Below are 26520 nucleotides of genomic sequence, written 5' to 3'. Positions count from 1 at the left end.
AGTAATAATGTTGTTACTATCCTTTTTTTTTAAAAGCAATTATTAAATACACCATTATTTAGATCACAAAGCAGTTAATTGCCAGTATCCTTTTACTCTGGCAGGATTATGTCTAGAGGAACTGGGATGACCAGGAATGTAATTACATTGTACTAGTCTGGCAGTTTGTTCACATTTCCTAGTTTTAAATGTTAAACCAAATTTATGTTCACTAAGACAGCGTATGGTGGTGCAATACTACAGTTTTATCATGAAAAAGCATTTAACTTACTACATTGTATCAGTTAATATTCTATTTTAGGCTTTAAAATTAATAACTGGAGTGTTGGTAATGGGAACGCTGAGCGGCTGGAAATAAAGACTAATGTATTACGCTAAGGAGATTACAACAAGCAGGCTGAGATGCATGAGGCCAGCTGGAAGAAGTAATTCTCTGTGAAGAACAAGCTACGATGGAGACATCACCAACACTGAGCTCACTACACACAAGGTAAAGTACCATTGATGAGTCCTATTTACCTTTGTGTAATATTTGTCCTATCTATCCTGTCCACAGCAAAAAGTCATATTCTGCTTTTCATTCTCTACCATCTAGATAAAAAGAAAAATAAGCCACTATTTTTTAACTTTTCTTACATTAGACGTGTTACTTACAGCATCCCATTTTAAACCCTTACCAATTACAGTCTAAAAACCAATACAGTTTCCAGATGTAAATGACGATCTAACAAGGCAAAGTGTCTTAAATGTGAATAACGTATTGCACCTTATTCATTTTTTAAGAGACCCACTTTATACTTCAGATCAAAGTATTGATGATACAAAAAAAACTGTATTATGAAAATTTATTTTATAACCATCCAATCTTAGTTCTAGAATACAACTAGTTGCTTTAAATTATAAAAAAAAAAAATATTTGGCACTCCACTTTGTGCACTAATACATCTTCAGTCGCCTTTAACAATAATCTACAGCCACTAGTGAAATTGCCTTGTAATTGAATTGTAATGTTTGCTATTCCTTGATCTATTTTCTGTAATAGGTTATCATATTATGGACCATGTAACTATGTTGCTTCTCCATTTGGAAGAAATAGTTTGGTGCTTTTCAGTTGTAAAATGATTAACCAGGATTCTAAATGCAGGGTCAGATAATAATCGTGACCCCTTGTCAAGTGTTTCATGATGTCTGTGTGCTTGCTAGGTAGAGTCACTCTTTTACTAGTCATACTCCAGTCGAAAAAATCGCTTGAACGCGTTTTCGAAAAACGAACACGCGGTTGTGAGAGCAAATGATATTGATATTGTCATCCAATGATGGCCCAATTTCGAATTATCAATCACTCAATGGACAGAAATTAGGCCCCGGGGGCACATATGCACTGTACCAACAGTTCAATTTTTAACGGGAGAGAAACACATTAATCTTTCAATTTATCATTCGTTTGGCAATAGGTTTCCAAACTTTACCTTTTTTGGCTCAAGAACATCAATTTGCATCTGTTAACTGGAAGAAAAGCAAACGGACTGTCCAAGTAACAGATTTTTGAACAATCTTTAGTCTCTAGTGTATGGGCACCATTTCTTTTTCTGTTGGTGCATTCATCACTAGAATAGAAAGTAAAGGGAAATCCTACATTTTAGAGTTTTCCCCAGAACAAGAGGTGAGTATATATCTTTCAGTGGGGAAACCTATTCTAGTGGAATTCCCCTCACTTTAAAGTAGAGTTCCCATTCTAAAAAAAAATAAAAAAAAAATGCACATACTACAAATACTGCAGCTGCTGACTTTTAATAATTGGACACTTACCTGTCCCACGATCCAGCGATGCGGGGGATAGAAGCCCTACTTGTCTCCCCCTCCACTCAGTGGCGCCGGCATTTTAACTGTGGGCGCTCAGCTGTGGCTTCACAGCCAGGCACCCCTGCGCATGCACGAGCCACTGCGTGCGCCGTGACTGGCTGCAAAATCATCTGGGACCTGTTATGTGTTCCAGATGATTGCCTAGAGGGAGGGCGGAGAGGTGATCTCCCTTCCTGCACCAAGGGAAGTGATGTCAGGAGCCCAGGTGCTGAAGGAGGGAGACTATGAGGTGAGAGTGCAGGAGGTGCAGGGAAATCTTCCTAATGAGATGCAAACAGCAAAAAATAAACTGAGAGGGATTTAACCCTTCTCTCTATTTACAACCAAAAAAAAAAGTTTTGGTCTTGCACTTTATGGTCCTTCCACAGCCTACTCTGCCCCATATTTAGTTTTGTGTATACTGTAATAGTTTGTTTTGTGTATTTTTTTTGTTTGTTTTTTTTACAGAAAAGTGTATTTTATTAATAGTGCAAGCATGCATAGATGCCCTAAATGACATAGATGCATGCATAGATGCCCTAACTGACAATAATAAAATATTGCATGTGTCAGTGATATTTGTTTCTAAAATTCCAGCCTGCTGAAAATTTTGTTGAGCTAATGGTCTATGGCAAAAAAAGGGAAAGGGATTTTTCCTTGAATGCATTGAGTTCTTTTGTCAATTGAATAGGTGAGAGGATCATGGTGGGTCTAAACAGTACATAAATCATTCAAGAGCCGATAGACATTTAATGATTTGATGTTTTCAGTGAGAAATGTGCCTATTCATGGCTACCTGAATCAAACTAATATCTAATTCCCAGCTGGTTTTAGTAGGGATTAAAATTAACTGGGATTCCCTCACACAGGGAACATCAGATTATTTTTGAATGAAGGAGATACAATGATTGTGCATGCTACTAAAAGGTACCAGTTGTTTTCTGTTCAATAGATATCTTAACCCCTGTACAGACGGTCGGAAAAAGGTCCGATCCGACCGTGTTGTCGGATAATCCGACCGTATGTGGGCTACATCTGACTTTTTCCGTCAGAATGTCTGACCAACAAAGTTTGAGAGCTGGATATAAAATTTTCCGACAACATAATCTGATCGGACTTAGAGAATTCCGATCAGACAAAGTGCCACGCATGCTCAGGTCAAATTATGAGACCAAAGCTATTGGCTACTAGCCGCAACGTAGTCTTTGTCTGGCCGTGTGTATGCAACACCAGTTTCGGACAAAATCAGACAGGAAAAATCAGACGGATTGCATTTATATTTAACGATAGTTAGAGAATATACAGAAATGTATCTTACTGTACAGTATGTCTCTACTACTTCTGTTTGATCACTCTTTAATATGTATATGATTTATATTTACTAATTGGCTTGATACCAATACTGCAGAAACCACAGAAAACACCAAGAAAAAAAGCTATTTTAATGTCAATGATGATAATTTATGTACTGTTGGGAAGCTAAAGTAATGTTGTTTAGGCTGGGTTCACACTGCTGCGGGGGGAGATCCGGATGTGATTCGCACCGCAAATCACATCCGATCTCCGTAGCGATGCGAGTACAGCCATACAGATAGTATGGCTGAATTCGCATCGCTCCCGCAGCAAACTCGCACGGGACCCTTTTTTTGGTCCGCAACAGAATCGGATCGCATGGGGGTTCACACCATGCGATCCGATTCCTGTGCGAGTCGGCAGATCGCACTGCGATATGCGGACGGATCTGGGGGTGTCATTAACATATCATTGACACTCCCAGCCGTCCGCATAGGGCAGTGTGAACTGCCGGCGGGAGTAATGCGATGCGGGAAAACGCAGCGGATTCGCGGCGTTCCCGCATCGCAGCGGTGTGAACCCAGCCTTAATGTTAATGCCCTATGGCACAAATACTTTTTTATTTTCAGTTCTGAGTAGAGTAGGGAATGGTTAGAAGCGTTTATTTTTTGCTGCCTGTGTTATCCCAGAGGTGTAACAAGAAGTGAGAGAAAATATATCAAAGGGAAAAGAATTCCCCATGAAGACAGCTGTCCCCGTTGTCATAGTACAGATAGATGGGTGAATCTCCCTGATGGGGACACAGACAACAATAAATACATTGAATGGAATCCACAGTAAATAAAGAGCTTCCAGTGTCCCACAAAAACTCATAAACAGAAAAAAACAAAAATCCCCAAAATATTGTTATTTTGTACCCCAAACCCCTAACCCATGGCCAAACAATAGGCTGAATTGGGTAAAGAGTCAAAGTTTGGACTGCATCTCGGTAGTCGGTACAGACTAAACCATTGGCTTATCCCTAATTAGGACTGGGTTTTCTTGTGGAGCAGTAAAAACCTGACAGGGAAGCTAACTCTTCCATCAATCTATCCAAAATGAAAAAAAGATTTTCCCTATATAATATTTTAGGTCTTTTAAAACCACTTAAGGACCACCCCATGTACATATATTGGTTCAGGGCGGTCCTTGAGTGTAAAATCACAGACCTGAATGTGATTCCATCTTCAGGGTCTTGGGTGCGCACATGATGCTGGAGACCCGCTCCCACTGTGATTGGACACAGCGAGAGCCAATCAGGGGGTCGGATGGATGCCATGTCCACTGAGAACATGGTGATCGTTTGTAGAGAGGCAGAACTGTGGTCTGCCTATGTAAACAAGGCAAGCTCACCATAATGCAGAATCAGTGGGAGCCTGAGTCTGTCATTTGCCACCATTGATGTACACAATAACACTGCGCAATAGCCAACAATGGAAAAAGTCTAAGGAAGCAAAACTGAAAAATAAGGCTGCTAACACGCTAAAACTGGGATCTTTTTAGCTCAGAAAACGTCAAGAATGCAAAGTGTAAGCGCCAAGCATATATAAATATTGCCCTTGTGATTGACAAAGAATAAATAAACAATACTGTGTGCATATACCTATAACAGGCAAATACAATGTGACCCAAAATATGGAAATATCACAATATGTGTAAAAAATAATGGAAAAATAGGTATATAAACATCGAAATCTATATATCTATAAAATTAAACATATATCATACTAAACAAAAGGAAATTCCACTTTACTGTGAAGTAATCCCAAAAGAAAGGGAATAGCAAGGCAAAAGTGCGGTGAACATCCACGTAAATGTGAAATAAAAAGAAAGAAAAAAAAATTTTTTTTTTTTAGGAAAACACTAAAGTTCATAGATGAGTAAAAAAACGTATAAAGTGTAAGTCCCAATAAACTTCGGTGTCCACAAGCGTCCCACTTTACTGTGACCAGAAATGACTTCACCCAGTGTAGCTCCCACCACCTTAAGAAGCGCAGGCTTACCGGATGGACGTGACCCAAATAGACATATGCCTAGGGGGTCAACAATAGCTTGCAATCGCAGTTACTGCAACTTTGGATACAGCATTCCACCATGAAAGAAGTCCAACCATAAACGATTCATTCAGTGTGACGAGCTGCGTGTGATCACCGTTTTTATGTATATAGACAGCTCCGGTAGAAATTCAGGCATAAAAGTAAAAAGATATAGCCGACATAGCGTAATAACGTTTTAAAAAAAGGCTTTAATAAAAGTTAAATATCAAACTCACATTTCCAGTGTAATCAATAAACATGTTAAAGAGAAAATAGGCAGTGGCAGAGTCCTCCCGACGCGTTTCGACCTACAGGTCATCATCTGGGGTGGGCTCCAACCACTGACCCACTGCCTTATATAGATAATACATAGAAAGACAATTGAAATCCCCCCTGTGTGACAAACATACCAACTTCCGGTGTAGGCAAGATGGTGGACCGGCGTGCGTTCCACGACTCAGTCTAAATGCGTTCCACCACTATAATATATGCTAACAACATGGAACTCGTATTGTGAGTAATGCATGCCCACTTCCGGTTCTGGCGTGCGCTCCACGCCTCGATGTCAACCTAAATATTTCTATAACTGAGACCATGTGCCTCGTGATACATACAAACCGAACGTCCATGGCAATGACACAGGGTGTGGAGAGAGTATGGCATCGCAACCAAATCAACAAAACACATAGGGAACATATCCAACAACGGGATACACCGGACCCATAACAAAAGTGATGGGCTCCGTTGAGCATAGACGACATCCTCCTCCCACTTGGCCATGAAAAGATTGGCCAAACTGGGCGCAAATTTGGCCCCCATGGCCACACCCCTTTTTTGCAAAAAGTACTGGACATCGAACCAAAAGTAACTGTGGCTGGTTGCAAATTCCAGCAGTTCGATAATGTACTCACGTTGGGCAGAAACTAGCGACTGCTCCCTGTTTAGAAAATGGCGCACCGCTGCAATTCCCTCCTCCTGTGGTATACAGGTGTACAGGGATGCAACATCTGCAGTGGCCATGATACAGTGTCCCTGGACCTGTAAACTCTCCAATCTTCTAATAGTGTCACCTGTGTCTTTTAGGTAAGAGGGCATATTTCTAACTAAAGGTTGGAGATAAAAATCTACATACCGACCTATACGTGATGTCACGGAATTGATACCACTGACAATTGGTCTGCCGGGGGGGTTAGTTAAATTTTTATGAATCTTGGGCAAATAATAAATGGTAGGTATTCTGGGTGATACAGGAACTAAAAATGCTCTTTCCTTTTTATTCAAAATCTTCTGTTCAAAACCTTTGTCGACAAGGGCTTTTAATTGTCCCTTGTAGACGCTGGTGGGATTATTGGGTAATCTATGATATGTGCCAGATTCGCTCAGAATATTGGCCATTTCCCCCTCATACTTTACCTTGTCCAGAATAACAATACCACCTCCCTTGTCCGCAGGGCGTACAATAACTTGTTTCTGGTCACAAAGTGACCGCAATGCTGCTTTAGGCAAGGAGGTAGGGTAATGATTCTTCACAGGTAATTTAGCTAAATCTTTAAGTACCAGATCTCTAAAGATTTTGACCGCAGGCGCGGTGGGTACTGGAGGGGAAAAGAGAGAGGGGTTAGATAACCCCGAATGCACAGTCCCTGATGTACTAGCATGATAGTCTGTTCGATATGGATTAGTGATTAGATATCTCTGTATGTTGATCTTCCGTACAAATTTATGTATATCTATGAACGTAGTAAATTTGTTAAGTTTGTTTGGGGGTGCAAATTTGAGGCCTTTGTCTAATATAGACATCTCATCATGAGTAAAAGATTTAGAACTCAAATTAAACACACCCTGGCCCATCAAAGCCTTCTTCGTTTTCCGCCTTTGTAGTCTCCTTCCACCTCTACACCCTCTCTTGGTTCTTGGCCCCTTTTTCTGGTGTACGGGTCCTCGTAAAAACCCTGCTGTTCATAATTCATAGAGGGTAAATTATAGGGGTATGGGGAAGGAGTATGCCCAATGTATGTGCTATCGGAATCTCTCATATCTCGTAAGGGTGCAAATCTATTTTGTGTGGATGGTATACCCTCCTGATGTTGGAATACCCGATTTTGATAATTAGAAGAGTTTGCCTCTCTAGGGGGGGATAATACGGAGAATCATTATAATCCCTGTGGGTTGAAGTGTTCCTCTGATGGGAATAACCCCTTGGGTGACCTCGTCCTCCCCTTTTCCCCCTTTGACCTCCCCTACCCCTCCTTTGGTTATTTGGAGTGTGTGGACTATAATGTTGAATTCGTTGTGTACCTTTATCAGACCACCTTTGAACCACCTCGCTATAAGATCTCGGCGGTACCGCATCTTGGGATGCGGTGGTACCAGAATTGGGAATAGTCCCTGCATTCATAGAAGGGATAGTTTGGTTTGGAGGTGGTACTAAGAATAATTTTTGCCACCCAAACACGTTGTTCGTTTTTGTAGTCATTCGTATCTCGGGAATATTTCTTCTGTTTTTTATTTTTTTGTTCACGATCCTCTTTCTCCAAATGACTGAGTAAATTAGAGGAAAGGGAGATATATTCGGGTGAACCTTTATACATATTCAACTTATCCTTAATCTCCTTAATTTCCTTATCAATGCATGTCAAACGGGCCAAGAGAGGGTGTAGAGGTGGAAGGAGACTACAAAGGCGGAAAACGAAGAAGGCTTTGATGGGCCAGGGTGTGTTTAATTTGAGTTCTAAATCTTTTACTCATGATGAGATGTCTATATTAGACAAAGGCCTCAAATTTGCACCCCCAAACAAACTTAACAAATTTACTACGTTCATAGATATACATAAATTTGTACGGAAGATCAACATACAGAGATATCTAATCACTAATCCATATCGAACAGATTATCATGCTAGTACATCAGGGACTGTGCATTCGGGGTTATCTAACCCCTCTCTCTTTTCCCCTCCAGTACCCACCGCGCCTGCGGTCAAAATCTTTAGAGATCTGGTACTTAAAGATTTAGCTAAATTACCTGTGAAGAATCATTACCCTACCTCCTTGCCTAAAGCAGCATTGCGGTCACTTTGTGACCAGAAACAAGTTATTGTACGCCCTGCGGACAAGGGAGGTGGTATTGTTATTCTGGACAAGGTAAAGTATGAGGGGGAAATGGCCAATATTCTGAGCGAATCTGGCACATATCATAGATTACCCAATAATCCCACCAGCGTCTACAAGGGACAATTAAAAGCCCTTGTCGACAAAGGTTTTGAACAGAAGATTTTGAATAAAAAGGAAAGAGCATTTTTAGTTCCTGTATCACCCAGAATACCTACCATTTATTATTTGCCCAAGATTCATAAAAATTTAACTAACCCCCCCGGCAGACCAATTGTCAGCGGTATCAATTCCGTGACATCACGTATAGGTCGGTATGTAGATTTTTATCTCCAACCTTTAGTTAGAAATATGCCCTCTTACCTAAAAGACACAGGTGACACTATTAGAAGATTGGAGAGTTTACAGGTCCAGGGACACTGTATCATGGCCACTGCAGATGTTGCATCCCTGTACACCTGTATACCACAGGAGGATGGAATTGCAGCGGTGCGCCATTTTCTAAACAGGGAGCAGTCGCTAGTTTCTGCCCAACGTGAGTACATTATCGAACTGCTGGAATTTGCAACCAGCCACAGTTACTTTTGGTTCGATGGCCAGTACTTTTTGCAAAAAAGGGGTGTGGCCATGGGGGCCAAATTTGCGCCCAGTTTGGCCAATCTTTTCATGGCCAAGTGGGAGGAGGATGTCGTCTATGCTCAACGGAGCCCATCACTTTTGTTATGGGTCCGGTACATAGGCGATATCCTCCTCCTATGGGATGGCACCCCTGAGACACTTTCAGAATTCTTTTTAGGATTGAATTCCAATGATAGGGGTATTTCGTTAACCTATCAAACTAGTACTGACAAGATACAATTCTTGGACTTGGAGATAGGAATTGCATCAGGAGGATTCAATTTTAAAACACATTTTAAGTCCACCGATCGCAACAGCTATATTTCCTTGGACAGTTGCCATCATAAAACCTGGCTCTCCTCTGTCCCCCGGAGTCAATTTATTAGACTTCGTCGTAATTGTACTGATAACCATACCTTTTTGGTTCAAGCCAATCGTTTAAAACAACAGTTCTTGGATAAGGGGTATTACGAATCAACCTTGGAGAAGCAATTACAGGAGGTTTTACATACCAACAGGGATACCTTGCTTCAGGTCAAGACCCCCCAGAGGGATAATGATAAATATAAGTGGTCCTTGATGACCACTTATAATATCCAACATAGACAACTGAAAAATATTTTCAGCAAATATTGGGAAGTTTTGAAAAAGGACTCCGTTCTGGGCCCTAAACTCCCCGAAAGAGCTAATGTCTTATTTAGAGGGGCTCCATCACTACAGAGTAAAATAGCCCCCAATATCATTAACCCCCCAGTTCGACCAACTTTTTTCCATAATCTTGTTGGGTATTTCCCGTGCAGGAAGTGTAGTGTGTGTCAGCACAACACATTAACACAACGGAAGATTTTGGACTTTACATCGACTGTAACTGGGAAAAGATATTCCATCAAAGCTTTTTGCACCTGTAAAACAAGATATATAGTATACCTAATAACTTGTCCATGTGGGAAACAGTACGTTGGCCATACCACTAGATAATTTTCCACCAGAGTGGGGGAACGTATTTCTCTTATTAAGAGTAAGGTATCCAAACATACGGTACCAAGACATTACAGGGAATGTCACAATAACGATCCACAGGGCACCCAGTTTGCAATAGACAGGTACACTCCACTTTGGCGAGGGGGGGCCCTTAAGAGAGGGGTCTCTAGGTTGGAGACCTATTGGATCTATGAACTCCAGTCCCACTCCCCATTCGGTATGAATGTGGAGTGGGATATCAATGCGTTCATTGATGATTCCTGAGGGGGCATTGTTCAAATTTTTTTTTTTTTTTTTTTTTTTGTGGGTATTCATGTCATGGCCTTTTCTGCTGTGCATATGTGTGCACAAATCTTTATTGATAAGATGATGATATCACCATTTTTTCCTTCTTTTTAGAAGGATATAATGGATATAGTATAATAATACGAGTGTGTTCTTTAATTAAAGACCTAACTTTTTCATCTCTTTTTTTTATATTCTTTGTTTTTCTAGCTCTTTAAATTTTACATTTAAGCTCAGCCTATGAATTTTCAAATTTTTATTAATAGCTATTGTTTAATTCCTGGTAAGGTATTAGGGCTTTCATCATTGTTTATACTGCCCTATAGCTATTTGATTTTGGGACACTAGGTGTCGCTAGCGTATCCACCTCCTCGTTGCCAGTTGTGATTGAGCAGGGCTAGGTCACATCTTGGCCTCGCTCTCCTTTCGAGACCGCACCGGAAGTTACGTTTGTTTACTTCCGGTTGCGGCACCATTGGGAACAACCAGCGTGGGTGCACTTCCGGTTCCGAGTCATCACTCTAATAGCATCAGGTAGTGTATCCCGTTGTTGGATATGTTCCCTATGTGTTTTGTTGATTTGGTTGCGATGCCATACTCTCTCCACGCCCTGTGTCATTGCCATGGACGTTCGGTTTGTATGTATCACGAGGCACATGGTCTCAGTTATAGAAATATTTAGGTTGACATCGAGGCGTGGAGCGCACGCCGGAACCGGAAGTGGGCATGCATTACTCACAATACGAGTTCCATGTTGTTAGCATATATTATAGTGGTGGAACGCATTTAGACTGAGTCGTGGAACGCACGCCGGTCCACCATCTTGCCTACACCGGAAGTTGGTATGTTTGTCACACAGGGGGGATTTCAATTGTCTTTCTATGTATTATCTATATAAGGCAGTGGGTCAGTGGTTGGAGCCCACCCCAGATGATGACCTGTAGGTCGAAACGCGTCGGGAGGACTCTGCCACTGCCTATTTTCTCTTTAACATGTTTATTGATCACACTGGAAATGTGAGTTTGATATTTTACTTTTATTAAAGCCTTTTTTAAAAACGTTATTACGCTATGTCGGCTATATCTTTTTACTTTTATGCCTGAATTGCTACCGGAGCTGTCTATATACATAAAAACGGTGATCACACGCAGCTCGTCACACTGAATGAATCGTTTATGGTTGGACTTCTTTCATGGTGGAATGCTGTATCCAAAGTTGCAGTAACTGCGATTGCAAGCTATTGTTGACCCCCTAGGCATATGTCTATTTGGGTCACGTCCATCCGGTAAGCCTGCGCTTCTTAAGGTGGTGGGAGCTACACTGGGTGAAGTCATTTCTAGTCACAGTAAAGTGGGACGCTTGTGGACACCGAAGTTTATTGGGACTTACACTTTATACGTTTTTTTTACTCATCTATGAACTTTAGTGTTTTCCTAAAAAAAATTATTTTTTCTTTCTTTTTATTTCACATTTACGTGGATGTTCACCGCACTTTTGCCTTGCTATTCCCTTTCTTTTGGGATTACTTCACAGTAAAGTGGAATTTCCTTTTGTTTAGTATGATATATGTTTAATTTTATAGATATATAGATTTCGATGTTTATATACCTATTTTTCCATTATTTTTTACACATATTGTGATATTTCCATATTTTGGGTCACATTGTATTTGCCTGTTATAGGTATATGCACACAGTATTGTTTATTTATTCTTTGTCAATCACAAGGGCAATATTTATATATGCTTGGCGCTTACACTTTGCATTCTTGACATTTGCCACCATTGCCTGCCACCAGATGCAGATTGTCACTTACCACGCCACCTGCCACCAGATGCAGCTTGCCACTTGCCATGCCACTTGCCAGACATTGCGGACTGTCACTTGATACATCACCTGCCACATGTTGCGGATTGTCACTTGCCACGCCACCTGCCACATGTTGCGGATTTTCACTTGCCACGTCACCTGCCTCAAGTTGCGGACTGTCACTTGCCACGTCACCTGCCACAAGTTGCGGACTGCCACTTGCCACGTCACCTGCCACAAGTTGCGGACTGTCACTTGTCACTTGGCTACCTGCACAGTGAGGGCGGAACTGCAGGGCGGGCGGTGAGAGATAATGTCAACTCTCTTTTCCCCCGCCCACCGGCTCGCTGATTGGCCAGCCGCCCAGCTGCCTGGCCAACCTGCTCTCTTACCCGTCCAGCCGCTCGCTCTTTTACCCGCCCACTAAGCTGCTCAGCTGCCCAGCCCACGCGCTCTTGCAAGTGCCCGCGGAGCTGCCCCCCGGATTCGCCCCTGCACTGATCGCTGTATTGGTGTCACTGGTCCCCAAAAAGTGTCACTAGTCTCAGAATGTCAAAGTCCCGCTAAAAATGGCTGATCACCGCCATTATTAGTAAAACTAATAAAAAAGTCTATCCTATAGTTTGTAGACACTATAAACTTTGCGTAAACCAATCAATATAAGCTTATTGGGCTTTTTGTTTACTAAAAATATGTAGCAAAATACATATTGGCCTAAATTGATGAAGAAATTTGATTTTTTACATTTTTTTTATTTGATGTGTTTTATAGCAGAAAGTAAAAAAATATTGCTTTTTTTTCAAAATTTTATTTTTTGTTTATAGCGCAAAAAATAAAAACCGCAGCGGTGATCAAATATCACCAAAAGAAAGCTCTATTTGTGGGAAAAAAGGACATCAATTTTATTTGGGTATATTGTCGCACAACCGTGCAATTGTCAGTTAATTCAACGCAGTGCCGTATCGCAAAAAAATGGCTTAGTCAGGAAGGGGGTAAAACCTTCCGGAGCTGAGGTGGTTAAACATCAACCTGCTTTTATCTGCTCTGGACACCATCTAGATATTACATACAATGCAATTCCATCTATCAGTGACCCCCGCCCATCTACAAAATGTATCAGAGCTGTTAGGAAGTAAAGTCCCGAGCAGATACTTTTGCAAAAAAATAAAAGACAAATGTAACAGGTGGAGTTTAGTCCTGAATTTTGTTTGCTGTTAATAATTAACAAAATATTCTAAGATATCACTGATGACTATTTTCTCAGTAATCTTATTGCTGTCTGATTCTGATGTTTAATTATTGCTGTAATTGTTTAGACATACATTTTTTAAAATTTTTCAGTTTAATGGTATGTGTCTGTAGAAAAAGGCCAAATGAGCAAATATATGACAAGGTTTTCTTGCAATATTTTCCTCAGTTTTGTAATTTTGGAGTAAATGTTTTAAGCTACACCAAATGAGGGTGACAATGCCCAAGTCAGATTTTAAGAACATGCGGAGTAATTGACTGGCAAGAAGGCTGATTGTCTTAATGGAAAAAGGGTATAGTAAATGCTATGAATTAGAGCTTGTTGTAATTATTAACCACTTTCAGACCGGACCAATTTGCTGGTCAAAGACCAGACCACTTTTTGCGATTCGGCACTGCGTCGCTTTAACTGACAATTGCGCGGTTGTGCGACGTGGCTCCCAAACAAAATTGACGTCCTTTTTTTCCCACAAATAGAGCTTTCTTTTGGTGGTATTTGATCACCCCTGCGGTTTTTATTTTTTGCGCTATAAACAAAAATAGAGCGACAATTTTGAAAAAAACGCATTATTTCTTACTTTTTGTTATAATAAATATCCCCCAAAAATATATAAAAAAACATTTTTTTCCCTCAGTTTAGGCCGATACGTATTCTTCTAAATATTTTTTTTGATAAGCGATTATTGATTGGTTTGCGCAAAAGTTATAGCGTTTACAAAATAGGGATAGTTTTATAGCATTTTTATTAATAATTTTTTATTATTTTTTTTTTACTAGTAATGGCGGCGATCAGCGATTTTTATTGTGACTGCGACTGTGGGGGACCCATCGGACATTTTTGACACATTTTTGGGACCATTGTCATTTATACAGTATTCACTGCTATATAAATGCAGTGATTCCTGTGTAAATGACACTGGCAGTGAAGGGGTTAACCAGTGGGTGGCAGTGTAGGGGTTAAGTGTTCCTAGGGATGTGTTACTAACTGTGGGGGGGTTGGGCTTTCATTTAGTGAACACTGATCTCTGCTCCAATCACATGGAGCAGAGATCAGCGTCACTAGTTGCTAGGCAGAATGGAGAAATGTTGTTTACAACGGCACTTCTCCATTCGGCCGCTCCGTGAGACGATCGCGGGGATGCCCGCGGCGATTGAGTCCGTGGGTCCCGCGACCGGACTGACGGGGTCCCGACCAGCGCGGGAGCGCGCCGCCGGCGGCGCGCTCCCGATGGCAGGGCGGCACATTTAAAGGGACGTACATGTACGCCCATTTGCCTGCCCGTGCCATTCTGTCGACGTACATCGTCGTGCGCTGGTCGGCAAGTGGTTAAAGTGTTACTAAACCCAGAACCTACATTCACTATATCTGGTCTCCCACAGTACACAGAACATGAAAATGCAATTATTTTAGTAAATATAAACCGCTAAATACCTTTTATCATCAGCAGTATATAGCAGTCTTGTGACTTCTATCAGTGCCTGGTTAAAGCTTGTAGGAGGGGGTTTGCTTTCTCCTCTGACTGTCCTATGAGACTGCAGGATCCCTGACCCTCTGTCTGGACAGTGCTGTGAGCCACCCAAAAAAAACTCTCTAGAAATACACACCAAACTGAGCATGTGCAGAGGGCCCCCCATGCTCTGTATTATTAGCAGATGGATTGGGGACTGTGGAGGAAGGGAAGGATCAGAGAAGACAGGATCAATCAGCCTTTTTGCACAACACAGAGGATTAAAGTGGAAGTAAACTCCCCTATTGTTTTCAGCCAAGGAAGCTGCCATCTTTGCCTCTGTTTAATCTTCAACTGCTATGGTGCTGCACATGTGATTCGTTATGACACCAGCCATTGGATGGTTTGATTGTTTGGCTGAGAGCACAGCCAATGTGCAGTTAGCATTCCCGGCATGCCGCTTTTTTTTAACTGTTTAAATCGATTGGTTTACTTCCACTTTAAACTATTATGTTCCACAGTGTGTATAACAAGCGTACTTTATTGCATATACAGACTGATTTTACTATTGTGGGTTTAGTAACACTTTAATACAACAAGATATGACACACCAGTTATTTAGTGCAGACTAAAAAGTGCAGTAAGTCAAAAGTCCTACATTTCAGAAGATATGTAGACACAGGATATGCTCACAATTTGTGCCTTAGGTCAGTATTGATGTGTATAGGGTGTTCATTAGGACATAGGAATGTCTTATAATTTAAGCCAGAAATGTTGTCAAAATGTCACATTCCATTGAAAAACCGGTTTAGAAAATGCAATTCAGTCTTTAAACAACAGGTTCCTACTGCAAAATCTGAAGTTCATACTGAAAGGTCTGTTTCACGTGGGCTTCAGCTTGTATAAGAGCAGTGTGAATAGTGAGCTTTTGCAGAGCTTTCAGCAAGCCTTGTTGAACTTTTTAACCTCCCTGGCGGTGATCCCGAGTCTGGCACGGGTTGGGATTTTAGTATCATAAGCGGTAACCCCGAGCCAGACTCGGGATCGCATTGCTGGATACAGGGAGGATACAGGGAGAAGTTACTTACCTTGTCCCTTGGATCCAGCGATGTCCTCCGCGCTGTGTGAGCGAGCTGTCCTCCGCTCGATTCACACAGTGCCCGAATGCCGCCGAGCTCCGTTCCCTGCGGAGTTGCGGCTCACGGGAGCGGAGATCGGTGCCAAATTCAAAAAAGTAAAAACACACAAAACACACACAGTACTGTAATCTTACAGATTACAGTACTGTATAAAAAATTACACACCCCTTCATGCATGCACTTTTATATTATAAATACAGTTTTTTCTGCTGGAATTTGGAGATTGTCCATAGCAACCAAAAAGTGTCCCTTTATGTCAAAAGTAATTTTAGACCAACTAGAAAACAGCGATAATAAATTATAATCACTTGCAGAATTGAGTGATAGCGATTTGTGAGGAAATTCGTCATCAAACACTAAATCTAATGACAGCGACAATTCTGCAAATGAGCAAATTTCAGTGTTTTTGGATTTGATTACATTATTGAATAATTTTTATTATTATTTATTATATTATAAACTTTATCATACCCGGGATGTCTTCTAGACTCTGGTTTGAACAGATTTAAGAGAGTTATTCCTAAGAATTATAGGACTACAATATAAAACGCCAAATTTCCATGCAAAATAAGTGTACCTCTTTCAGCACCTAAAACCAGAACTAATCATACCGCCAGGGAGGTTAAAGTACCATTCAGCTTCGGTTTGTAAATGCTGAACACAGATCCTAGTGGGAACTCTGATTGTCACTTTAAATAAGCTACTAGCAGGCTTCAGTACTATTTGAAACTTGTTGCATGCGGTGCCAGTGCGTCCATTAAGGGCAGACGGGCACTGCCCCCTCTCTCCAGACACCCCCCTCTATGAATAATGGATAGATTCATGCATAGCATAAATCTATCCGTGGCCACCGCTGCCGCCGCCACCCCCTACTCAGGCATGCGGCCCTTATCGAATGCCGGGCGCCTGAATTCCAGCAGTGGGGGTGTATTTTTGAAGCATCTGATTAGAGCTATAGTCTCTAATAGGCTTTAAAAAAGGTGAACTGCGAGTGCAGAGAATTGCGCTCACAGTTCAACCAGGTGTGTTAGAACAGTGAATGAATATTCACTGTTCTAACACTGAACCGCCCCTCTGCCAATCAGGAAGCAGCTGTTTGTCTGATATGACAGGTGCTGTGATTGGACGCCTATCAGGAGGAGAGGAGGGGAGGAGACGCATGGAGGACACAGCTGGCCGCTATCTTCCACTGCCCCACTGAGATAGTGTAAGTGCCGGGCAGACAGCAAGCGCCCGGGGGAGTCACAGTGGCAACTTTTGATGGGCACAGTGGTGGAATTTGATGGGCACAGTGGTGGCATTTGATGGGCACAGTGGCAGCATTTGATGGGCACAGTGGCAGCATTTGATGGGGCACAGTGGCAGCATTTAATGGGCGCAGTGGCAGCATTTCATGGGGCACAGTGGCGGTATTTGATGAGCACAGTAGTGGCATTTGATGGCACAATGGCTGCATTTTATGGGCACAGTGGCTGCATTTTATGGGCACAGTGGCTGCATTTGATGGCACAGTGGCTGCATTTGATAGGCACAGTGGCTGGGTTTGATGGGCACAGTAACTGCGATTAATGGGCAGTGGCTGTGATTGATGGTCACAGTGGCTGCATTTGATGGGCACAGTGGCTGCGTTTGATGGGTACAGTGCCTGTGACCGATGGGCACAGTGGCTGTGATTGGACACAGTGGCTGCGTTTGATGGGCACAGTGGCTGCGTTTGATGGGCACAGTGGCTGCGTTTGATGGGCACAGTGGCTGCGTTTGATGGGCACAGTGGCTGCATTTGGTAGGCACAGTGGCTGCATTTGATGGGCACAGTGGCTGCAATTGATGGGCACAGTGATTGTGTTTGATGGCACAGTGGCTGCATTTGATGGGCACAGCGGCTGCATTTGATAGGCACAGTGGTTGCGTTTGATGGCACAGTGGCTGCAATTGATGTTTTTTTTCAGCATTTTTCAGTTTGTTTGCGTTCCCCCAAAAGATTTGAGCACCAGCCGCCACTGGTTGTATGCCTGCTGAAGCCTGCTAGAAGCTTGTTTAAAGTGACTGCCAACACTCCTATTAAAATCTGTGTTTTAACATTTTTAAAATTAAGCTGAATGGTACTTTAAAAGCTTCAACAAAGCTTGTTGAAAGCTCTAAAAATGCTTTGTAAAAGCTATGTCTCATATACAAGCTGAATCCTGTGTGAAACAGGCCAAAGAGTACTTTATCTATGCCCCAGTAGGCTACTAGTGTTTGGTAAATTTAGTTTTTGGTCTCCTTGTAACCAAGTGGTTAGCAGTTATTGATTAGCAGTGTCTGTTCTAGCTTCTGTGGGAGCAGGCTCAGCTACTTTCCCCAACATCCCACTGAGCTCTGGGATAAAGTAGACAGAAGAGCTTAGACCTCGGCCTGCATATTGATGCCTCTTCAGCCAATCCCTGGTCAGGAGAGTGAGTGATCAGCAGGGGCTGAGAGGCATATAAATAGGCTGGGGCCTAGAACAGCTTTCTCTTGTTCCTGGGGGAGATCAGCGGCAACATGCAAGAATCCGTTTTTGGGGACTCAACTCCTGCTTGGTCTGGGAGACCTCTGGCTTAGCCTCCTGAACACACACAGAAAGCTCATCTGAGGATCCAGGACACAGGAAATTAAGTACAGAAGCTGATTGATACTGCAGATAGCGACACAGTTTTTAGGGCACAGTGAGTACTAGCCTTTTAGACATTATAGACTTTCCTTTGCTTTACTTGGGAGCTCTTTTCTCAGTACATCCAGGACTTTACTCCTGTTGAGGAGTCCCTATTTTTCGAGTCAGTTTATTCTTCACTTTAAAGAGGGTGTTCACACCCTGAAGGAGCAGATCAGCTATAGTGTCCTCAACTACAGTTTGTTAGAAGTTTCTTATGCCGCATAAACATGACCGAACTTTCCAGCAGAAAAGGTCAGACAGAATATTACAATCGTGTGTGGGCTTCATCTGACTTTTTTTTCAAAAATTCCAACAGACCTAGAAATAGAACAAATCTGTCCGATAGAATCAATTTCTATCGGGAAAACCATTTGTCATTATGCTGGTCCGACAGACCAAATACGATGCAAGGGCAGCTATTGGCTACTGGCTATTGAACTTCCTTTTCTAGTCCCATTGTACGTCGTCACGTTAAAAATGAACGGACTTTGATCCATTCGTGTGTGGGCAAGACCGTTCGTTTGGAAGTCCGCCGTAACTCAGTCGAAAGTCCATCGGGAAGACTGTAGGACCTTTTCTGCCAGAAAGTCGGGTCGTGTGTACACAGCATCCCAAAGCTCACCCTCACCCTATACCAGTTCTTTAACCACTTACGGACTGCTTGCCGTCTTTATACGTCGGTACTTTGAAGAGGAGTATCATTGTTATGGCAGCCGCTGGCTACCATAACCCCAGTATTCTCTTCTTCAGCGGGTGGTCCACTTTCAAATAAAAGTGGTCTCAGAGACGGATTCGCAGTTAGATCACTTTTATCGACGACGGGAGAGGCCCCCCCCTCCCGCTGTGCTATGGTGCCCTCCACTACTTACCAGAGCCGTCGGTAGCGGTGGAGGCGAACGAGTCCTCTTCCGTATGTGGTATGGAGACGAGTGAGGGGAAGATGGCCCCCATCTCCATACCATTGCATGGCGGAAGCGATGTCAAAACGTTACGTCTGCCCATAGCTCTTATAGAGACATTTTTATTTTATTTATTTTTTTCAAATGACATAAAAAAAAAATTTTTCGTTTTTTTTATTGCATTTTAGTGTAAATATGAGATCTGAGGTCTTTTTAACACCAGATTTCATATTTAAGAGGTCCTGTCATGCTTTTTTTCTATTACAAGGGATGTTTACATTCCTTGCAATAGGAATAAAAGCGATACCATTTTGTTTTTAAAAAGAACAGAAATAAAAGATAAAAGGTAAAATAAATAATAAGAAAAACATTTTTAAACGCACCCTGTCCCGCCAAGCTCGCGTGCAGAAGCGAATGTATACGTGAGCAGCGCCCGCATAGGAAACGGTGTTCAAACCACACATATGAGCATGCAACCTGTAGAATTCTTTAACCTCCCTAGCGGTATGATTATTTCAGATTTTAGGTGCTGAAAGCGGTACAATTATTTTGCATGGAAATTTGGCGTTTTATATTGTAGGCCTGCAATTCTTAGAAATAACTCTCTTAAATCTGTTCAAACAAGAGTCTAGTAGACATCCCAGGTATGAGAAAGTTTATAATATAATAAATAACTATAAATAATGATAACAAATAATAATAAAAATTATTCAATAATGTAATCAAATCCAAAAACACTGAAATTTTCTCATTTGCAGAATTGTCGGTGTCATTAGATTTAGTGTTTGATGACGGATCTCCCCACAAATCGCTATCGCTCAATTCTGCAAGTGATTCTAATTTATTATCGCTGTTTTCTAGTTGGTCTAAAATCTCTTTTGACATAAAGGGACACTTTTTGGTTGCTATGGGCAATCTCCAAATTCCAGGCAGAAAAAAACTGTGTTTATAATATAAAAGTGCATGCAGGGCACTGGACAGACCACTAGGGACAAAGGGGGTGTGTATTTTTTTATACAGTACTGTAATCTGTAAGATTACAGTACTGTATGTGTATTGTGTATTTTTACTTTTTTGAATTTTCCGCCGATCTCCGCTCCCGTGCGTGGTAACGTCGCAGGGAAAGGAGCTCGGCGACACTCGGGCACTGTGTGAATCGAGCGGAGGATGGCTCGCACACACAGCGTGGGGACATCGCTGGATCCAGGGGACAGGGTAAGTAAGTCTCCCTGTATCCTGCGATACGATCCTGAGTCTGGCTCGGGGTTACCGCTCGTGGTACTGAAATTCCAGCCCAAGCCAAACTCGGGAATACCGCCAGGCAGGTTAAACATCGCCTATGGAGAATTTTAAGGGTAAAAGTTTGTCGCCATTCCATGAGCAGGCGCAAATTTGAAGCGCGACAAGTTCAGTATCAATTTACTCAGCGTAACAATATCTTTCACAATTTTAAAAAAATGGGCTAACTTTACTGTTGTCTTATTTTTTAATGCAAAAAAGTGTATTTTTTCCCAAAAAAGTGCGCTTGTAAGACCGCTGCACAAATACAGTATTGCAACAGACTGCCATTTTATTCTCTAGTCTAGAGTGTTAGAAAAAAATATATAATGTTTGGGGTTCTAAGTAATTTTCTAGCAAAAAATATGTTTTTAACTGGTCCTAATTGGTTAAGCAAATAAACTGTAAAAAACATTTACTGCCCAATTCTTGACTGAAGTGACTGTGAACTACTGAGTGCCTGGCTGCCATGTTTATCAGGGAATGGAAGCTGGGATCAAACAGACAGACCAGCCCCGTGCTACACTCGTAGGCCTTGTCAGCTGACATCTCTCAGTCTTTGTAAAAACGTTTTGCTTTTTTTTTATTTTTCTGGTAAATGGCCGTGTATTTGTTGCAAAGTGAAATTGCACCGCATTCACTAAGCTCTGAGGAAATTTCCTATTCACAGTGCCACTTCCCTTGTAAAGTAAACAGCTAGTTTGTCCTTAGTAAATCAACACTGATGGGCTTAGGAAGTTCTAGAGCCCTTGAGGGGAGAACATATGCATTGGTCTGTGATGGAAGGCATCAGTCCGGGAGGCCAGTAAACCAATTACATTTGTACAACATTGTTGGAGAATACTGGATTTTGTAAATCTACAAAAGATGAAGATAGAAATAATGCAATTAGAAAATTAGCTTTGTAGAATAAAGCTGGCCATTGACAGATTTAAATTCATCTAGTTCAGAAGGGACTGGCAGAATTTTGAACAGTGCATGGCCATCCCTGTTTGACAGAAGTTGATCAATAGAATGGCTTCTGTTGAATGGACAACCTGGGAAACAAGCATGGGGACAACATGGGGAACAAGGTGCTTTTGGGTGGGGGGCCACAGAGCCCCCCCTTCCCCAAAGCACCCCCCATGTTGAGGGCACGCGGCCTGGTACGGCTCAGGAGGGGGGGGCACTCGTTCGTCCCCACCCCCTTTCCTAAATGGCCAGGCTACATGCTTGGATAAGGGTCTGATATGGACATTGGGGGGACCCCCATGCCGTTTTTTCAGCGTAGTGCTTCCCCTTTAAGTCCATACCAGGTGACGGGGGCCAGCGAGGTGTCAATCTCGCTGATGGAGGCGGCAACATTGACTTCCTGCGCTAGTCCCGTCTACCTGGAGCCGCGTTCAAAATTAACAGACTTTTCTCCATGTGTGGGCAAGTCCGTTCATTTCAAAAGTTTGGCGGACAAGCACATAGACGGCCGGATTGTTCGCCGGACAATTTTGAGTCAAAGCTTCTTTCTAAGTCCACCGGACTTTTGGAAAGAAAAAGTCCGCCAGAGCCCACACATGGGCGGATCATGTCTGATCATGTGTACGCAGCATAAGTCACACAGAGGTGCTTGAAACTGCTTCCTGTCATAATCCCATGAGGAAAGGGGGGTTCCTAGAAACCCCTCCCCCTTTCCATTTATGAGATAACAGACAGGAAGGCAACATACCAAAAAAGAATACACCAAACACAGAGTTTTTTTTGGATAATAGCTGGCCCGACCATTTATTGTTGGTTTAAAATAATATACTTCGAATAAATAATAACGTTGTATTTTATACACTCAAGCCACCAAGGCTCAAGTTGTAACTTAAATAATTTTAACTATTCACTTCCCAGATGACAGGTGGGACTAAACCCATCTGTCACAACAACCCTGTACTGAGGCCTGCTCAATACAACTCCGTAGATCCATATTAAAAATGTCCAACCCTATGCCATTCAGGTGTATTCATCATCTCTGTATAAACTGGAATAACCACCCTCCAGGACTCTGTGTCTGAAAGAAATTTCTCCAATAGAATTCAGACATTTTTCAGTTGCCCTGTTCACCCTTCTAATTTTCTCTAGTGGCCTCAGCAAAGGTGATTCCAACCACCTTAGCCTTGGGACTATTTTGTAAAAAACAATTAAGACCTGTGGAAAAGATGCCTTAAAACCAATAATATCATTTTGAATACTAAATATTTTTCCTTGCCCTATGTCATTCCCCCCAAATGAATACTCAAAATATCAGGAGGGGGAAAAATGTATTCAAATGACCCAATTCAAAGAATAAATCTGCCCACACCATACCTCTCCTCCCACTCCAAAAAACTTTAAAACTGGCTGGATCCAAACCTAAATTTTCAGAGTATTCTCTGAGAGCTGCTCTGCGCTGTGTCCAAAAAACGAAGGAGTGGCCAAGGAAACGATTCAAAGGATAGAATTAAGTCTGACATATAACTTGTAACTGTAATGCCTCGTACACACGATCGGACTTTCCGTCAACAAAATCCTGGAATTTTGTTTGAAGGGTGTTGGGTTCAACTTGTCTTGCATACACACAGTCACACAAATGTTGGCCAACAATTACGAACTTAGTGATGTACAAGACGTACGACGAGCCAATGTGATAATTCCGTTAGGAACGCTAGGTTTACAAGACCGAGCGTTTCCGGCTCGTCCGTCCTTGATTCCGAGCATGCATGTTTGTACTTTGGACTTTTGTCCAACTGACTTGTGTACACACTATCGGAAAAGCCAACAACACACATTTGTTGGCAGAAAATTTGAGAGCCTGCTAGCCAGCATTTGTTGGCGGAAAGTTTGACAACAAATGTCCGATTGAGCATACAAATTGTCGGACTTACCGCTAACAAGCTCACATCCAACATTTCCCATCGGAAAATTTGATCGTGTGTACGCAGCATTAGCCTTCCGTCTCCCTACTAACTTTATGAAATCTGAGTCTAGCCCAATTTTAGATGCCTCAGTAGCTGCCCCGATCTGAAAAGGAATGGGATGTAAAATGTCCTTGTAGAGTCAATATAGAAACACATTTTTTAAGAACGCTAATAAATTGAAATCTGGCAAATTGCGAACCATCTATATGTATAAACAAAAAAGGCCCTAAATGAGGCCTGATATGTAAATAGCTTGCTGGTAATTTAACGGGACATATGTAGGAGCCACTGAAGGCATGAAGACTAACCCACCTACCTTTACCCAACTGATCTGTTTTAGAATGCCTAATAAAAACTGTCACAACCTCATCTGTAATAAGTACATCACTAAATTGCAAACCAAACTTACCTGTTTTACTATACTGGACAAACTCAGAAACCTTGAGTGCTGCAAAGAAATTTATTGCAAAGACTGCCTTAAACATTACCGCTTCAAAATCAGAAAACACACACTCAAGCTGTGGAATCACACAGCATTCTTGAAAGATCTGAAGTAATAGGCCTCCGCCTATTCACACTAAAATTATCTTTCTTATAACCCTTCAGTGCTTGCTTAACCGAGAAAAAACCTGAACAAGAAGGCAAGGTCTGTCATTTTAAACAGACAGAGATTCTGGACATAACTTTATTCACATGAGACCATGAATAATTCTGTAGAAATAGATGTTTTAAAAATAAAAGTATCAATTTCTCAAAAAAAATATGTTTTTTGCTTAAGGAGTCCAGAAAGGCTAACCATAGAAACCAAGCTGACCAATATCCTGCCAGGGTAGCCATCACCACCAAATTTGTGATATTATCCGCAATTAGACTTAGATCAAATCCCAAAGATGGGATGGACACTCCATTCCCACAGCATCCGCTGTTGGTAATAAGCCGAAGAAACGGTCCATCTGTAATCAAGATAATGAATCCGCCAAATGATTAATTTTCCCCGCCACAAATTTAGCCTTGATCCATATGTTCAAGCTTAAACACTTAAAGATTAAGTAACGAAGAAAAATAATGACAGGCGGAGACTTGGATGACAAGCAGTTAATAGCGTATACAACCCCACTATTATCTGTACTGACCATAATTCTTCTGTTCTTAAACGCAGAGCCCCAGCCTCAAGGTCAACAACTATAGGAAAGAGCTCGAATAAGACTATGTTTTTCAAGTAACCTCTTACCTGCCATTCAGAATTCCAACTTTCTGCGCACCAGTGATTTTGCCATATGGCTACAAAACCAATGGTGTCTGCGGCATCCGTAAAGAGGTTAAAATTGGGTTGCCACACTCCTTTACCATTAAAGTTCTCAAGAAATTGTACCCAAACTAAAAGATCTTCCCTCATGTCATTTTCACTGTATCTATTGTTATATTTAAAAAATCCAGGCAAGTAGAAGGCTAATGTGTTGCATACACACGGTCGGACAAAGTTGTTGGAAAATCTGATCGTTCGGAACGTGATGACGTTCGTTCTTAAGGACGGGACTACGTTTAGGCTAGTAGCCAATAGCTTTGGTCTAGGAATTTGATCTGAGCATGCGTGGCGCTTTGTCCGATCGGAATTCTCTACAAACGATCGGACAAAGTCCGATCGATCCGATCGGACTTTTTCCGATCGTTTGTAGATAAAATTGTCGGAAAATTTGATAGCCCAGCTCTAAAACTTTGTCGGCCGGATATTCTGACGGAAACAGTCCAATGGAGCCCACACGCGGTCAGATTATCCGACAACACGGTCCGATTGAACATTTTCCGCCGGAATGTCCGACTGTGTGTACAAGGGCTAAGAAGTTTTTTCCACTGCTAATGGAACTCCAAATTGTTTACAAACCTCAAAAAATTATTGTAACAGGAAAAGACAATCCGAAGTGCCGGGTGGGCCTAAATATAAAAAATGATCTAAGTAATGAATCATTAACCCCTTCCCTACTGTGCATAGTGATATGACGGCGGCAGGAACCCTTTATCCCTCCGGGCCGCCGCCATATGAAGTCTTTTACTCCCCTAGCCTCTAGGGGGCTCGTCACCAGGCACCCGATGTGTGTGCCCAGCAGCCGCAACATCCACTGGGGACCCGCGATTGCCCGTGAACACAGCAGGACCATGGATCTGTTTGTGTAAACACACAGATCTACGTCCTGTCAGAGGAGAGGCGACCGATGGTGTGTTCCCAGTACAGCGGAACACCGATCGGTCTTCTCCCCTTGTGAGTCTCCTCCCCCTACAGTTAGAACTCCCTAGGATACACATTTAACCCCTTCCTCACTCTTAGTGTTATCCCCTTCCCTGCCAGTCACATTTACACAGTAATCAGTGCATTGTTATAGCTCTGATTGCTGTATAAATGTGAATGGTTCCAAAATAGTGTCAAAAGTGTCCGCTGCAATATCGCAGTCACAATAAAATAACAATAAAGATGCCATAAATGAATCCCCTATTTTGTAGACGCTATAACTTTTGCGCAAACCAATCAATGCACGGTTATTGCAATTTTTTTTTTTTTACCAAAAATTTTGCTTTAATATTTTATTTTCAGTTTTTGAACCAACAGGTGAAGCTTTCAATTTCTTGTTTTAAAGGCTCTCAGTTGTTTCTTTGATGACAGGAGCTTGTTGTTGACACAGACGTATGCTATTGTTTAAAACCTTATCAGAAGGTTTGTTTGGGCAACATATATAATCAGTATTTCTTGCATTGGTACATGTTCCACAGTGTCTGCCACTTTGCTATTTTTTAATACTCTTTTACATGTTTCCATTTCATATGTAGTGCTTATTTTATAATTAGGAAAAATGTTAACCACTTAAGCCTCGGAAGGTTCATCCCCTGTCATGACAAGGCCATTTTTTGCTATACGG

At 41.9% G+C, this 26520-nt stretch overlaps 1 protein-coding gene across 1 annotated transcript in view; it reads left to right on the top strand.

Annotated features, from left to right (window-relative positions):
- Positions 1–393: 393 nt before the first annotated feature.
- LOC143960994 (protein tyrosine phosphatase domain-containing protein 1-like) overlaps positions 394–26520 on the top strand; it is a 92353-nt gene continuing 66226 nt past the window's right edge. The window contains exon 1 of the mRNA XM_077470087.1: positions 394–490. The gene's annotated coding sequence lies outside the window, so the exon portion shown is untranslated. The remainder of the gene's footprint in view (positions 491–26520) is intronic.

This window comes from Lithobates pipiens, unplaced genomic scaffold (genome assembly GCF_037356315.1).
Source record: "Lithobates pipiens isolate NorthernLeopardFrog02 unplaced genomic scaffold, aLitPip1_a1.2 Scaffold_8, whole genome shotgun sequence".
Lineage (NCBI taxonomy): Eukaryota > Metazoa > Chordata > Amphibia > Anura > Ranidae > Lithobates > Lithobates pipiens.
Note: the sequence above shows the minus strand (reverse complement) of the source record. Positions and strands in the feature narration are given on the sequence as shown.